We start from the raw sequence: 16395 nt of genomic DNA on the forward strand, positions 1-16395 counted from the left end.
GAAATCGTTAAGAGTTAAAGGTCAGTTTTACAGAGAGTAGCTTTAGACTCCGGCACCCCTAATTATTACAGCATAACTAACTTTGCTTGTTTAGTTTGAACAGACTAATCAAAAGCCTGAGTAAATAAATACGTTTTCAATCTAGACCTGAACATCGAGACTGTGTCCGAAAGATAGATACATTTATTTATGTTTATTTTTTTATTATTTAATTGTTTCATTTTTATCGTTTATAAATAATATTTTTTAAAATTTATATTATAATTGTTTTGCTGCCTCTTCAAGTTGTAGACTTGAGAGTTGACAGATCTAGAATTTTATATTGAAATAATAATGTATTTGTTAAATACAGATAAAGTTGCACTTTGTATTTTAAATGTATTTTAAATGTATGTACGGTGCTGTTAAACAAGCCAGAAATGCTGCTAAATGTTATGTGTATAAAAGTTAAAATAAAACAGCAGTTTAGCATAAGTGTTATGTTGTAGGGTCTCTATTTATTCCTTTAGAATATTTGTTTCACAGTCTGAACATTGTTATTTAGCTAGCTACTGTAGTTTAACCATGGTGCATTGAGACATGTATTATTACTGCTTAGTTGTTTGGGAGGAGAAATGTCGGTATCGGATTGGTATCGGTATTGGCGGATACTCAATTTGCAGTATGGGTATCGGACATAAAAAAGTGGTATTGAGCCAGCCCTAATTCTTGTATAAAATCTAATTGGAAGCCAGGTGGCCTACAAACAACAATGATTATATAGACACTGGATACAACAATGGATAATTCAAATGTAACATTAAAAGCATTGAATTTGAATTATGAGATATTGATATGACAAAGGCTAAAAGATTTACAACCCCCTATCAGAAAAAGTTGGGACAGTATGGAAAATGCAAATAAAATAAAAATGCAGAGTTTGTTACATTTACTTTGACTTTTATTGGATTGCAGACAGGATGAACCTGAGATATTTCATGTTTGTCTGCTCAACTTTTCAATTTCATTTGTTAATATACCTCGATTTTAGACCTGTAACACATTCCAAAAAAAAATTGGGACGGGGGCAAATTAGGGCTAGTAATGAGGTGAAAAAACTAAATAATGATGTGATTCCAAACAGGTGATGTCAACAGGTGATTGTAATCATGATTTGCTACAAAAGCAGCATCCACTTCTCTGGGCATCAACTTCTCTGAGCTCTGAGGCATCTAGGATGGACCATCACACAGTGGAAACGTGTATTGTGGTCAGATGAATGAGCATTTCAGGTCTTTTTTTGGAAAAAATGAAAATGAAGAGAGACGAAAAGGACCATCCAGACTGTTATCAGCAACAAGTCCAAAAGTCAGGGTCTGTCGTGGTATGGGGCTGTGTCAGTGCCCTTGGCAAAGGTCATTTACACTTCTGTGATGGCAGCATTAACGCAGAAAAGTACATTGAGATCTTAGAGCAACATGTGCTGCCTTCAAGACGTCATCTTTTCCAGGGACGTCCATGAATTTTTCAACAAGACAATGCAAAACCACATGCTGCACACATTACAAAGTGGTAAATGCTTTACTGTCCCAACATTTTTTTGAATGTGTTGCAGGCCTGAAATGCAGGAATGGATGTTTATTAATAAATGAAATGAAGTTGACTAGACAAAACATGAAATATCTCAGGTTCATCCTGTCTGCAATGAAATAAAAGTCTAAGTAAATTTGCAGATACTGGGTAAAAGAAATCATTAGTGACTAATAATTAGTTCAATAAAAGAAGCAAAAGAAGCTGGCAGTGGTATATGGACAGAATTAAAAGGAAAGCAGGTAAGAGATTGGGCCATACTGCTGCAAATACACTCAGTTTATTCAAGTTAAGTCTTGCCCTAATTAACACCTTGGAATGTGATACCAGATCCAAAACACAGTAATACACACTTAAACATTTCAAAACAAAACAAGAGGCATGTGTTACCAGAAATAGATTATACAAAAAGAAAGACACCAACACAGCGTTGTAGCACGTGCAGAAAGACTTACTTACGTAATGTTTGTGACGAAATTAGAAACTGTTACTGTACGTAAGACTATTGTTAGTGAGTGAATAGAAATATGATCATAGGTGAATTGAATGTAGGGAAATGAGAGCTATAACTACGCAGTTATGTAGCTGACTGTAATACTAGTGAACTATTTCTGATGACAAGAAGTGGGTAGAAAAGCACAAAGCCTGCTTTAAAAAAGTGACAAAAATGACTATTTCAGGGAAGATAGCCAAAAGAGTGAATCATGTGACAGTGAAACACAAATGCACTTTGTAGTAGAGTAATGACTCAACCAGCTACTAAATAAGAAATTCTATTCTATTTTTATACTGAAGCTAAAAGTTTTACTCAGGATGCCGCCCAGTTTTACTTTAATGACACTTGTCCCAAATTTTTTTTTTTTTGCATTTTCTCCCCCTTTTCTCCCCCTTTAGCACGTCCAGTTGTCCTTTTTAATATATAATATTTATAATGATTATTTTTTTCATAAGCAGTTGATCTGATTTGAGGTCCCTAGCTAGCGTTTGGGTGGGGGCAGTCCCATAACTAATACGCTGCTGTGGGTGCTGTAGGATTTCAAGCCTGCTCTATGATGTTTCTCCAAGCTTTCTGGTCCATGGTAACTGTTTTAGTTTGGTTGAGAGTGTGCCGAAGGTTCATTAGATCTACTTCAATTTGTTTGGACCACATTTTCTTTGGAGCAGTAAGTTGGATTTTCCACTGGGAGGGTCCTTTTCTTCAGTAGGAGTTGAAGAAAACACATGTCCAAACCATCTCAGTCACTGCTGCTGTATCTGCTCCTTAACGGATGGTTGTTGGATGGTGTCATCTTTCATATGGTAATGAAGTGTATATCCAAGAATATATCTCAGGCATTGCATTTGAAAAGCCTCAAGTTTGTGCAAGTCTGTCTTGAGCAGGGTTCAGGTTTCTGATCCATAAAGAAGAATTGGTAGTATCAGCGTTCTGAAGAGGAGGACATTGGTCTTTGTAGGTATACTCTTCCTCTTCCATAAGCACCAAAGTTAATGAGGCTAACTCTGTGGCAGTCTGTCAAATTTGGACATGGGTCTCCTGTAAGGATCCTTCTTTTGACCATCACTCTCAATTGATACATTCTGGGATTTATATATAATTAATGAATCGTGGCACTTTTTCATAGTAAAGGCATGAAAACCCTGTATTTAATAAACATGAAAGGAAAAGAAAATGCCAGCACTATATAAGCAGCTTCTCAGGTTAATGTTTAATTAAATCACCTTGCCAGCTGTTATTCTTATTTTCAGATTGACATAAAACATTCTTTTTTTTTTACAAGATTACCTATTATAAGTTTACCAATATTGTTTAAAGATGAGATGGTGTTACCTGGATCCCACATGTTATTTTCAAGCCAAGAAGTTCCACATTAGTCTTATCAAACCAAAATACGTGATATGTTGTAAACTCAGGGCGCTTAAGTGGAGCAGTGGCAATATATGTACCATGTCCATTACCCCTTGGATCCAGGGTTCAAATCCCCAGCAGTGCTATTGGTTTGTCGGGCACCTTACAGACACGACTGGCTATGTCTAATGCCAAGTTCACACTACACGACTTTCAATTTGTTCAGATCGCTGTACAGTTCACACTACACAACTGGATCTCTTGCAGTCGGGGGTCTTTTCAGTTGTTGTGGTTTTCACACTACACGACTGATCAGCGATAGGGGGTTACGCACTACACCATTTATCATCAGGAGGAATCTCAGGTGAGTCTGTCTATTCTCCCAAACTATGTATTTTTTGCAATGCATCGTTGGTGTTATGTTTTGTCAAGAATGATAAGGTATGAAATACTGTAAAACGTGTGTGTGCCGATGTATTCTGATAGAAACTATATTATGCCCCTGTCCCACATCTTACAACTCCTCCCCTGCCAGTCGCCCGACTGGTCCAGATATTTAACATGCTACATATCTCTCTTTAGTCGGCGAGCGCTCAGTGAGCCGCTCGGATTCGAGTTGTTGAACAGTTCACACATAGTGATTGAGAGCCGAGTTGCCTCCGAGCTTGTACATTTAGCGGCGACCATTCTGCAAACAAAAATCAGTGCAAAAAACGTGTAGTGTGAACTAGGCATAAGGGGATGATGGCCAAGGCCCTGCGTTGGATTGACATCCTGTCTAAAATGTGTTATTGCATTGCATCCAGTGACTTAGTGTGACCATGATAAGGATAAAGCGGTGTTAGAAAATGAAAAATGAAATGTTGCAAACTCATTTAGCAAAAGGTTCTTCTGCGGGTGTCACAGTAGCCAGTTTAACAATTTGCCTTGTATTTGGTTGAATAAGTTTGAAGACATGGTTCGAACTAGTCAATGTACCTGTGTACCACTGAGGGTTCAGTGCGTTTAAAATTGTATTGTATCTTTTTGGGTCAGTTAAGTGACTCAGATGCAGTAGGTAGCTTGATTACATTGCCTGAAGGTCACACTCTCACACATTCTATCCATTTGTAATCTGGCCAAGATGGTTAGAACTGGCATTCTACTGGCATTCTGTCACTGGATCTGTTTGGATCTGTTTGTCCTGAGACACATTGATATTGATGTGGGAGCTGGTTATTTTTAGCAAAAGAAAAAGCTGAATGTGATTAAAGCTTCTTATCTAACAAGAATTACACCACAAACAAACAAAAACAATGACTAAACTGAGCTGGTTGAAACTAAAAAAGGGGATTTTAGATGTTTTAAACAATGAGATTTCTGTCAGTTTCTGTCACTGGATCTGTTTGTCCTCAGACACATTAATATTCATGTAGGAGCTGGTTATTTTTAGCAAAAGAAAAAGCTTTTTCTATTCTGTGAGGTAATACTAAACTATATGATCATAGATAATGATTTATGGTCACTGAGCGTAAAGCTTTTATTTAAAAAAAAAAAAAAAAAAAAAAAAAAAAACCTGTTGCTGCAGCATTCCAAGATGATGAAGAAACACCTTTCACAATTCCAATTTGGACACATGCACACATGGGTCTATAAGAGTTCACAATTTACACTGCATTGTCAGGACAAATACAAATCAGTAAGCTCATTGAATTGTCTATCTCCGCAAGCAAATTGTGCAAGGGCAGATCAGAGCAGCTTTGTTTGTTTGTTTGTTTATTAGGACTTTAACATCATATTTTACACTTTGGTTACATTCATGACAGGAACGGTAGTTACTCATTACACAAGGTTCATCAGTTCACAAGGTTATATCAAACACAGTCCTGGACAATTTAGTGTCTCCAATTCACCACACTTGCACGTCTTTGGACTGTGGGAGGAAACATGCAAACTCCACACAGAAAGGACAAGGACCGCCCCACCTGGGGATCGAACCCATTACCTTCTTGCTGTGAGGCGACAGTGCTACCCACTTAGCCACTGTGCCGCAGATCAGAGCAAATATATCAAACAATATACAAGGCGTTTAGTCTTCCCAGAACCATAGTGACCTTAATGTTGAAATGGAAGAAGCTTGGTACAACCTTGATTCAACTCCATTTTATCAGCTTCATTTACCATATAGAAGCACTTTGTATGTCTACAATTACTGACTGTAGTCCATCTGTTTCTCTTCATATCTTTTCAGCCTGCTTTCACCATGTCCTTCAATGGTCAGGAGCCCCACAGGACCACCACAGAGCAGGTATTATCATCTTCTAGACCTTCATCAGTGGTCACAGGACGCTGCACACAGGGCCCTGTTGGCTGGATATTTTTTAGGTTGGTGGACTATTCTCAGTCCAACAGTGACAGTGAGGTGTTTAAAAACTCCATCAGCATTGCTGTGTCTGATCCACTCATATCAGCACAACACACACTAACACACCACCACCATGTCAGTGTCACTGCAGTGCTGAGAATGATCCACCACCCAAATAATACCTGCTCTGTAGTGGTCCTGTGGGGGTCGTGATCATTGAAGAACAGGGTGAAAGCAGGCTAAAAAAGTATGTAGAGAAACGGATCGACTACAGTCAGTAATGGTAGAACCTCAAAGTGCTCCTATATGGTAAGTGGAGCTGATGAAATGGACAGTGAGTGTAGAAACAAGGAGGTGGTTTTAATGTTATGCCTGATTGATGTACATGACATAACTTCAAACTAATCTGTCCTTACTATTATCTTAATGAAACAAAGATTCTACTAAGCTAAAGTACACACACATAGACACGTAGACACGTACATGCACGCCTACACATGCACACACACACACACACACACACAACCCACCAAAGGAATTACTAATACAGTTGATTATACACACAAGAGATCTTAATCATCAAACAAGCATCAGCTGGTGAAGACTGACAAGACAACTCCGAAACAGGAGGCGGAGACAAGAGGGTGTGACATAAAAACAAATACAAAGGAACCACGTGCTGAGCTGCACATGGCTGTAACAAGTGCCAAGAAATGATTGTTGAGTTACTGTTGAGTTAAAGACATTTGACAGCCCACTTAGAGTTTCCTAAATGGCAAGTTAATTACTTATAAGGAAAAACGTTTGTAGCCTGAGTAAAAGAAAATTAAACTCTTAATGTAGAAAAGGATGCACCCTACCTTGGAAGAGTCTGAACACTTTTGTGAACAATACATTTCAGTTTTATATATTACATTATTTTTATTACGAGAAAAAGTTGGTATGTTACGATTACTTTGACTTTTATTTCATTGCAGACAGGATGAACCTGAGATATTTCATGTTTTATCTGCTCAACTTCATTTCATTTATTAATAAACATCCATTTCTGCATTTCAGGCCAAACAGGTGATGTCAACAGGTGATTGTAATCATGGTTTGGTACAAAAGCAGCATCCTTTGTCCTTCCGGAGACCCCATTCCCTTTTTGTTAACCTCTTCCCTCTTAAACTTTCCTGCACATGACATGAAGACATAAAGAAAAGTTCAGTTTAAAGAAACCCCAGTGACCTGCACAGAGCCCTGACCCCAGCCCCACTGAACAGCTTTGGAACGAAAACATCAATTGAGACTTTATTGACCAATATCAGTGCCCAGCAAGTCTCAATTGATGTTTTTTTTTTGACTGAATGGGCACAAATTCCCACAAACATATCTTGAAGAGGTCAGGGTCAAGTGGTCAAGAGACAAGTGTTGGTCAGTACATGGTACTGAGTAAATGGCACGTGAGGTAGAAAAGCATATTCTGATATGCAGTCAGCAGTGTAGGGTTTTTTAAAGCAGCAGAGATAAGACAGTAAGGTGCAAAAATGCAAAAAAACTTGTGCAAATTGCAATCTTGTGCAAAGATGCAAGTAATACAGTCACTGTAGTATAATACAGTAGTTGTATGTATATAAGTTGTGTGTGTGTGTCAGAGTCCATCATGTATGTATGTCAAGTCAAATTTATTTATATAGTGCTTTTTACAATGGACATTGTTTCAAAGCAACTTTACAGAATCCAGGACCAACAGATCAAAAACCCCTATTGAGCAAACCGAGGGCGACAGTGGCAAGGAAAAACTCCCTTAAAAATACAGGAAGAAAACTTGAGAGGAACCAGACTCAGCAGGGCTCATCCTTCTTGGGTGACCTGGAGGATACTTTAAATAAATAGGATTTACACAAATCATACACACAAAATTAAATTGAACTGAAAGTTTTAACTATCAAAATAAATAATTGTATGTGTGTCAGAGTCCATCATGTATGTATTTGTGTGTGTGTGTGTCCATCATGTGTGTGTGTATCAGAGTATCAGAGAAGTTTTGTGAGAAGCTTTTACAGAAGGTTGGCTGTTGTTAACTGAAAAGATCACATAGAAGTCACATACTCACTCACTTTCTTAACCGCTTATCCAATCAGGGTCGCGGAGGGGTGCTGGAGCCTATCTCAGCTTTTCAATGGGCGCAGGCACACAGTAACACCCCGAATGGGGTGCCAGTCCGTCACAGGGCAGACACACACATACACACACACACATACACACATTTATAGGACAATTCAGTGTCTCCAATTAACCTGACTGCATGTTTTTGGACTGTAGGAGGAAACCCGGAGCTCCCGGAGGATACCCACACGGACACAGGGAGAACATGCAAACTCTGCACAGAAAGGACCCAGACCGTCCCGTCTGGAGATCGAACCCAGGACCTTCTTGCTATAAGGCGACAGTGCTACCCACCGTGACATAGAGGTCAGTCTTTTTAAATACTATTTGCTAGATCCAGCTTCACACTAATCACTCTGTCAGACACTATCTTACTTCCACTACACTCTTGATGTACTGTCCTACCCCGTTTCTTCTCACATCTACACTATTAAAACAGTTTGAAACCACTTCTAATGCTCCTAGCCTTACTCCCATGGACTCTTGGGACACATAGTATGTCAACCCTTCTCTTCTCCATAATATCAGCTAGCTCTCTCCCTTACCAGTCATAGTGCCCAAATTCAACTTTCCAACTCTCACCTCCACCCTTTAACCCTCTGTCTCTCTTTCTAATGTAGAACACTTTTCCTCCTACTCCTTCTTAGCCCAACAGTAGCACAGTTTCTACCAGTGCCCTGCTGGCCAACAGTATTAGAGCTGGTCTACGTTGGAAGAGGAGTTAGACAAGGCTGCATTATGTCACAATTCCTGTTTAGACCTGAAGGCCATATATAAACCTGAAGGCGTATACTGCAATATTAGAGAAACATATGCTGCCACCATGGTAACATCTTTTCCTGAGAAGTTCATGGTTATTACAGCAAAACATTGCCAAGCCTCATTCTGCACGTGCTACAGTGCTACAGTGAAAACACTGCAAATCATTTCATTGTGCTTTTGTCTGTTAAATAAAGATAAAATAAATTTAGGGGTAGGTGTGTGTTGTAGGTGTGTGTAAATGTGTGTGCATCTGTGTGTGTGGATGTGCACATGTTTGTGTATGTGCATGACTATTTATGAGTGTGTACTTAAAAGAAAAACTTACTGGGTAGTGATAGTTGTGGTTTATACATGCTGCAATAGTCTGACCAAAGCAATACAGGAAGTGTGTGTGGAAGTGGAAATACTGCTAGTACACCGATCAGCCATAACATTAAAACCACCTCTTTGTTTCTACACTCACTGTCCATTTTATCAGCTCAACTTACCATATAGAAGCACTTTGTAGTTCTACAATTACTGACTGTAGTCCATCTGTTTCTCTACATACTTTTTAGCCTGCTTTAACCCTGTTCTGCAATGGTCAGGACCCCCACAGAGCAAATATTATTTAGGTGGTGGATGATTCTCAGCACTGCAGTGACAATGACATGGTTGTGGTGTGTTAGTGTGTGTTGTGCTGGTATGAGTGTATCGGACACAGCAGCACTGCTGGAGTTTTTATATGCTGTGTCCACTCACAATCCACTTTATTAGACACTCCTATCTAGTTGGTCCACTTTGTAGATGTAAAGTCAGAGACGATCGGTCATCTTCTAGACCTTCATCAGTGGTCACAGGACGCTGTTCATGGGGAACTGTTGGCTGGATATTTTTGGTTGGTGGACTATTCTAAGTCCAGCAGTGAGAGTGAGGTGTTTAAAAACCCCAACAGCGCTGCTGTGTCTGATCCACTCATACCAGCACAACCCACACTAACACACCACCACCATGTCAGTGTCACTGCAGTGCTGAGAATGAGCCACCACCTAAATAATACCTGCTCTGTAGTGGTCCTGGGAGAGCCCTGACCATTGAAGAACAGCATGAAGGGGGCCAACAAAGCATGCAGAGAAACAGATGGACTACAGTCAGTAATTGTAGAACTACAAAGTGCTTCTATATGGTGAGTGGAGCTGATAAAATGGACAGTGAGTGTAGAAACAAGGAGGTGGTTGTTATGTCTGATCGGTGTATGTGTGCTTATGCTTGGCTTGCTTCACTCATGTTTTTGATTGGCATCTGGCAACTGATGAAGGTCTAGAAGATGAACAACTCAAACAGCAGCAATAGATGAGCGATCGTCTCTGACTTTACATCTACATGGTGGACCAACTGGGTAGGAGTGTCTTATAGAGTGGACAGTCAGTGCAGGCAGCCTGATGCACTTGACAATGTTGTGGATGTTACTTTGACATGTAGCAATTACCTAAAGCAGGTAATATACACTTCATATGATTTCATAGTGTCATTAGCCTCTACGGCAGGATAATTCACCCTGCCACACAGCAAAAATGGTTTGAGAAACATAACAAAGAGATGAAGGTGTTGATTTGACCTCCGAATTCCCCAGATCTTAATCTGATTGAGCATCTTTGTGCTGGACAAACAAGTTTAATCTGTTGAGAACTCGGTACCAGAAACCACAGGGCACCTTTAGAAGCCTGGAGTCTACACCTTAATGAATGAGGTGTTTTGGTTGCACAGTGGGACCCACATGATACTAGGCAGGTGGTTTTTTCTTATGACTGATCAGTGTACATTTTATGCACCAAACAGAGAACAACATCCTGGAGCAGCCGGATATTCTCACATACCCTTTCACTGAGTAACATCTGTGTTTGGAGTTTCAGGGAATTTCTGACCAGTTTTGAAAGCAGGTGTCATCACACATCAGCTGAATGGGTGGTTGTATAGTGTATGCATCAAACAGAAACTGGGTTCAGGAGAAGATGGGTATGTGCACACACCTGTTCTCTGTGTAACAATTGTGTGTGGATTTCCTGTGCAACATTAAAAGTTTTGAAAACAGGTGTGATTTTGCATCAGTGCTGAATGTGTTGGTGTGGGTATACACTGATCAGCCATAACATTAAAACCACCTCCTTGTTCCTACACTTTTTAGCTGCTTTCACCCTGTTCTTCAATGGCCAGGACCCCCACAGGGTACAGTACTAGAGCTGTTCTACATTGGAAAATGAATTAGACAAGGCTGCATTATGTCACAATTCCTGTTTAGACCTGAAGGCCATATATAAACCTGAAGGCGTATGCTGCAATATTAGAGAAACATATGCTGCCACCATGGTAACATCTTTTCCTGAGAAGTTCATGGTTATTTCAGTGAAGAACAGGGTGAAAGGGTGATAACAAAGCATGCAGAGAAACTACAGTCAGTAATTGTAGAACTACAAAGTGCTTCTGTATGGTAAGTGGACAGGGCCGTAGAAGGGCATCAACCCAGCAGCAGGACCGGTATCTGCTCTTTTGTTTGAGAAGGAACAGGAGGAGCAAATCAAGCAAGCAAATCGGCAAGTGCAAAAAATGCGAGCCCAACGCTGTGCACCACTCAGGGAAGCGCAGGGGCAAACTAAGCAGCACCGCCACACTTCAAAGGAAACAATGATACAGCAGCGCAAAAGCGATTTTGCCGCTTCACATGTGAATGTGCCGTTACTGAAGTCGCTAAAGATTATGGTATTCTAAGATCAAGCATCTCCACCATTAAGAAGCATAAGGAAACAATAAAGAAGTAAAGGTAAAGTGCAGGTTTTATTGTATTTCAGTGATTTTATATTAAACTTGTGTTATTCTCAGTGTATAAGTGTAGCCTAAAATATATGCAGTTCCACTGGACCATGGAACACATTAACAGGTTTCCCGTACATCCTTATGGGAAAAAATACCCTAAAACTCCACATCGTTTAAACTCAATGCCACTACCAGAACCAATTGACATTGAGTTTCAAGGTACCGTTGTATATGGTTCTTGAGGCTTATTTGTAGGGCATGAGACAAGTAATCAGTGGAAAAATAATTTTGTTTCTATGTCATATGGGGTAGGAGATCGGGCCAATCAGGCTGAGCTCAAGTGCAAGTGTAGTAGCAAGGGGAACTACTACCTGTTCACCAAGTCTCAGGGCGGCACGGTAGCTAAGTGGCTGAGTTTGCATGTTCTCCCCGTGTCCACGTGGGTTTTCTCCGGGTGCTCCGGTTTCCTCCCACAGTCCAAAGACATGCAAGTGAGGTGAACTGGAGACGCTAAATTGTCCATGACTGTGTTCGATATTAACTTGTGAACTGATGAATCTTGTGTGATGAGTAACTACCGCTCCTGTCATGAATGTAACCAAAGTGTAAAACATGACGTTAAAATCCTAATAAACAAGCAAACAAACAAACACCAAATCTCATTGTCCGTGTAACTTACAGTTTAAATTGTTGTTAAATTTTTTTTATTATTTTTTTGGATAAAAAGAGTAATAATAATAAGAAAAAGAAGAGAAATATTAACAAAACAACCTTTGGCGCTTGGAGCCCTAATAAAATAAAATTTATAATAAATAAAGGGTGGTAATGTTAATGAATGCCTTTCTGATTCTGGTGAATTTGCACTTATTAGAAATGATATATGGCTTTTGGACATTGAATTTCTTCAGATAAGCTTGGGGCATGTGGCCTCAAGAATTCAACTCCAGATAATCTGTTCATGAAAGGATTCTTACTACTCACACAGCAGGAAGGATGGAGCCCGTTTTCCACAGAAACTCTTTCAAAATATTGCAATAATTTATGAATGAACTGATGTAATCAATGACAAAAAAGGAAAGGCTAAATTTAGCACAGACTGATATGGTTGATAGAAAAAGAAATACTATATTTATGTAAAATGAACAATTTTAACTAAATTAATGTAATTAATTATATTTAGAGAATCGGTGTGTTTGTGTTTAGAGGAACGTAAAAGTACAATATTAAAAACTTAAATAAAATATACTGTTGGGCAAGAAAGTATGTGAACACATGACTGAGTTAGATTCACTACTGTGCTGTATATTAAAGGCATATATTTGTTTCAGCCACACCTATTGCTACCAGGTATACCCAGATAAGGCATAACGTTATGACCACCTCCTTGTATCAGCTCCACTTACCATTTAGAAGCACTTTGTAGTTCTACAATTACTAAAAGTAGTCCATCTATCTCTCTACGTACTTTTTTAGCCTGCTTTCATGCTGTTCTTCAATGGTCAAGTATGTAGAGAAACAGATGGACTACAGTCAGTAATTGTAGAACTACAAAGTGCTTCTATATGGTAAGTGGAGCTGATTAAATGGACAGTGTGTGTAGAAACCAGGAGATGATTTTAATGTTATGGCTGATTGTGTATATACTGTATAATATACTGTATTATAGTTTGTGGACACCCCTTTTAATGATAGGATTTTGTTGATTCTGGCACATCCGTTGCTAACAGGCATTTAAAAAAAATATTTACAGTAAATGATATTCTTTTACATTGTTTGGAGAAATCCCCTTTTTCTTTCATCATGATTATGCCTCTGAGCACAAAACAACTTTTATAATGACATGGTTTGACTAGTTGTGTGCAAAGGCGCTCCAGTTGCCTGCAAAGAGCCCTGGTCTCAATCCAACTCAACACATTTGGGATTGACTGGGCAAAATTTATACAGATACACTTGTAGAAATGCTACCCAAAAGAGTGCACTGTGTTAAAGCTACAATACAATACACAGAATAGTCACAGTGACAATTTCCACTGGTTTTGGGCCATTTGAGATGAGCTCGGGTCCAGAGAACACTGTGGTGTTTCTGCATTGACGTTTCTCTTTGCATAATAGAGATTTAGGGCACATTTCTTGATTCAGAAAAATACTATGACATTTTTCCAAAGTGACTGTTATATACAGTTTTTCCATGTGACTGTTTCTATCACAGTTGCATGATGATTTCTCATGAAATGTCATCTGAGGGCTTGAAGATCACACTCATTCAACAGTGGTTTCCGGCTTTGCCCTACACTTTTCACAATATTACCTATGGTAGATGGTGAAATACTGAATTAATTGCAATCTTGTGTTGAGAAATTTTCTTTTTGAACCGATTGACAATTTTCTTATGAAGTTTTGCACAAAGTTGTGAGCCATGACTAATCTTTGCTTAAAAAAACAGACTGATCCATCGTAGAATCCTTCGATTATACCTGATCATGATTCCCTCCTCTGTTACCAGTTCATCTGCTTATTGTGGGACGTTTTAAAATGCTGTAAATTGAATATTCTATAATCCATTCACACTTGCTGACAATTTGTTTATACTAATTGTCTGTTAAATGAAGGTAAATGGGCAGCTGTAGCCTAGCGGTTAAGGTACTGGACGAGTGATCAGAAGGTTGCCCCACTGCCAGGTTGCCACTGTTAAACAAGGCCCTTAACTCTCAATTGCTTAGATTGTATATTGTAAGTCGCTTTGGATAAAAGCGTCTGCTAAATGCCGAAAATGTTAATGAAGGTTCATGAGAAATAACAGATCATAGATTCTTGTTTTTATTTATTATTGTTTTTTCTCAAAATGTATTTTTCTTTTACCCTTTTCTTTACTTTTTAAATAAATTTACCTTTCGGCATTTAGCAGATACTCTTATCCAGAGCAACTTATAAAAGTGCTTTCATAGAAGACATTACCTGACTTTAGTTTAAGTAAACAACAGTCCAAGAATATAAATCTGCTGAAATCCCGTTTCAGATCCAATTTTTTTGGCAAGAAATGAATAAGAGCATTTGTATTTACAGTGGGGCCAAAAAGTATTTAGTCAGCCACTGATTGTGCAGGTTCTCCTACTTAGAAAGATGAGAGAGGTCTGTAATTTTCATCATAGGTACACTTCAACTATGAGAGACAAAATGAGAAAAAAAATCCAGGAAATCACATTGTAGGATTTTTAAAGAATTTATTTGTAAATTATGGTGGAAAATAAGTGTTTGGTCAATAACAAAAGTTCAACTCAATACTTTGTAACATAACTTTTGTTGGCAATGACAGAGGTCAAACGTTTCCTGTAAGTCTTCACCAGGTTTGCACACACTGTAGCTGGAATTTTGGCCCATTCCTCCATGCAGATCTCCTCTAGAGCAGTGATGTTTTGGGGCTGTCGCTGGGCAACACGGACTTTCAACTCCCTCCACAAATTTTCTATGGGGTTGAGGTCTGGAGACTGGCTAGGCCACTCCAGGACCTTGAAATGCTTTTTACGGAGCCACTCCTTCGTTGCACGTGCGGTGTGTTTGGGATCATTGTCATGCTGGAAGACCCAGCCACGTTCCATCTTCAATGCTCTCACTGATGGAAGGAGGTTTTGGCTTAAAATCTCACGATACATGGCCCCGTTCATTCTTCCCTTAACACGGATCAGTCGTCCTGTCCCCTTAGCAGAAAAACAACCCCAAAGCATGATGTTTCCAACCCCATGCTTCACAGTAGGTATGGTGTTCTTGGGATGCCACTCAGCATTCTTCTTCCTCCAAACACGACGAGTTGAGTTTTTACCAAAAAGTTCCATTTTGGTTTCATCTGACCACATGATATTCTCCCAATCCTCTTCTGGATCATCCATATGCTCTCTGGCAAACTTTAGACGGGCCTGGACATGTACTGGCTTAAGCAGGTGGACACGCCTGGCACTGCAGGATTTGAGTCCCTCTCGGCGTAGTGTGTTACTGAAGGTAGCCTTTGGTCCCAGCTCTCTGCAGGTCATTCATCAGGTCCCTCCGTGTAGTTCTGGGATTTTTGCTCACCGTTCTCATGATCATTTCGACCCCACGGGATGAGATCTTGCGTGGGGCCCCAGATCGAGGGAGATTATCAATGGTCTTGTATGTCTTCCATTTTCTTACAATTGCTCCCACAGTTGATTTATTCACACCAACCTGCTTGCTTATTGTAGATTCACTCTTCCCAGCCTGGTGCTGGTCTACAATTTTCTTCCTGGTGTCCTTTGACAGCTCTTTGGTCTTGGCCATGGTTGAGTTTGGAGTCTGACTGTTTGAGGCTGTGGGCAGGTGTCTTTTATACAGATAACAAGGTCTGTGAGAGCCAGAAATCTTGCTTGTTTGTGGGTGACCAAATACTTATTTTCCACCATAATTTCCAAATAAATTCTTTAAAAATCCTGCAATGTGATTTCCTGGATTTTTTTTTCTCATTGTGTCTCTCATAGTTGAAGTGTACATATGATGAAAATTACAGACCTCTCTCATCTTTCTAAGTAGGAGAACTTGCACAATCAGTGGCTGACTAAATACTTTTTGGCCCCACTGTAAGTACATGGTGAATGTGAGGTCTACCGGAAATAAGATGGACGAGTTGAACGCGCTGATCGGAACCCAGTGAGAGTATCGGGAAAGCAGTGTGCTGTGTTTCTCTGAGACATGGCTTCATGCTGATATTCCGGACTCTGTTTTGATTCCCGGCTTTCAGATCATGAGAGGGGACAGAGATGCTGAACGAAGCAGTAAGAAGAAAGGCGGAGGAGTTGCACTGTTTGTGAATAACAGATGGTGTAATCCGGGACATATTACTGTGAAGGAGAGTCACTGTTGCCCAAATGCTGAACTTTTAGCTGTCGGATTACGTCCGTATTACCTGCCGATGGAGTTCACGATC

General features: G+C 39.6%; 1 long non-coding RNA gene across 1 annotated transcript in view; it reads left to right on the forward strand.

Annotated features, from left to right (window-relative positions):
- The window catches only part of LOC134319285 (uncharacterized), a 26260-nt gene extending 18102 nt beyond the window's left edge, over positions 1-8158 (forward strand). Inside the window, exon 3 of the long non-coding RNA XR_010013487.1 lies at positions 8067-8158. This is a non-coding gene — a long non-coding RNA (uncharacterized LOC134319285). The remainder of the gene's footprint in view (positions 1-8066) is intronic.
- Positions 8159-16395: the final 8237 nt, after the last annotated feature.

The sequence above is a fragment of the Trichomycterus rosablanca genome, chromosome 1 (genome assembly GCF_030014385.1).
Source record: "Trichomycterus rosablanca isolate fTriRos1 chromosome 1, fTriRos1.hap1, whole genome shotgun sequence".
In the NCBI taxonomy this organism is placed as follows: domain Eukaryota; kingdom Metazoa; phylum Chordata; class Actinopteri; order Siluriformes; family Trichomycteridae; genus Trichomycterus; species Trichomycterus rosablanca.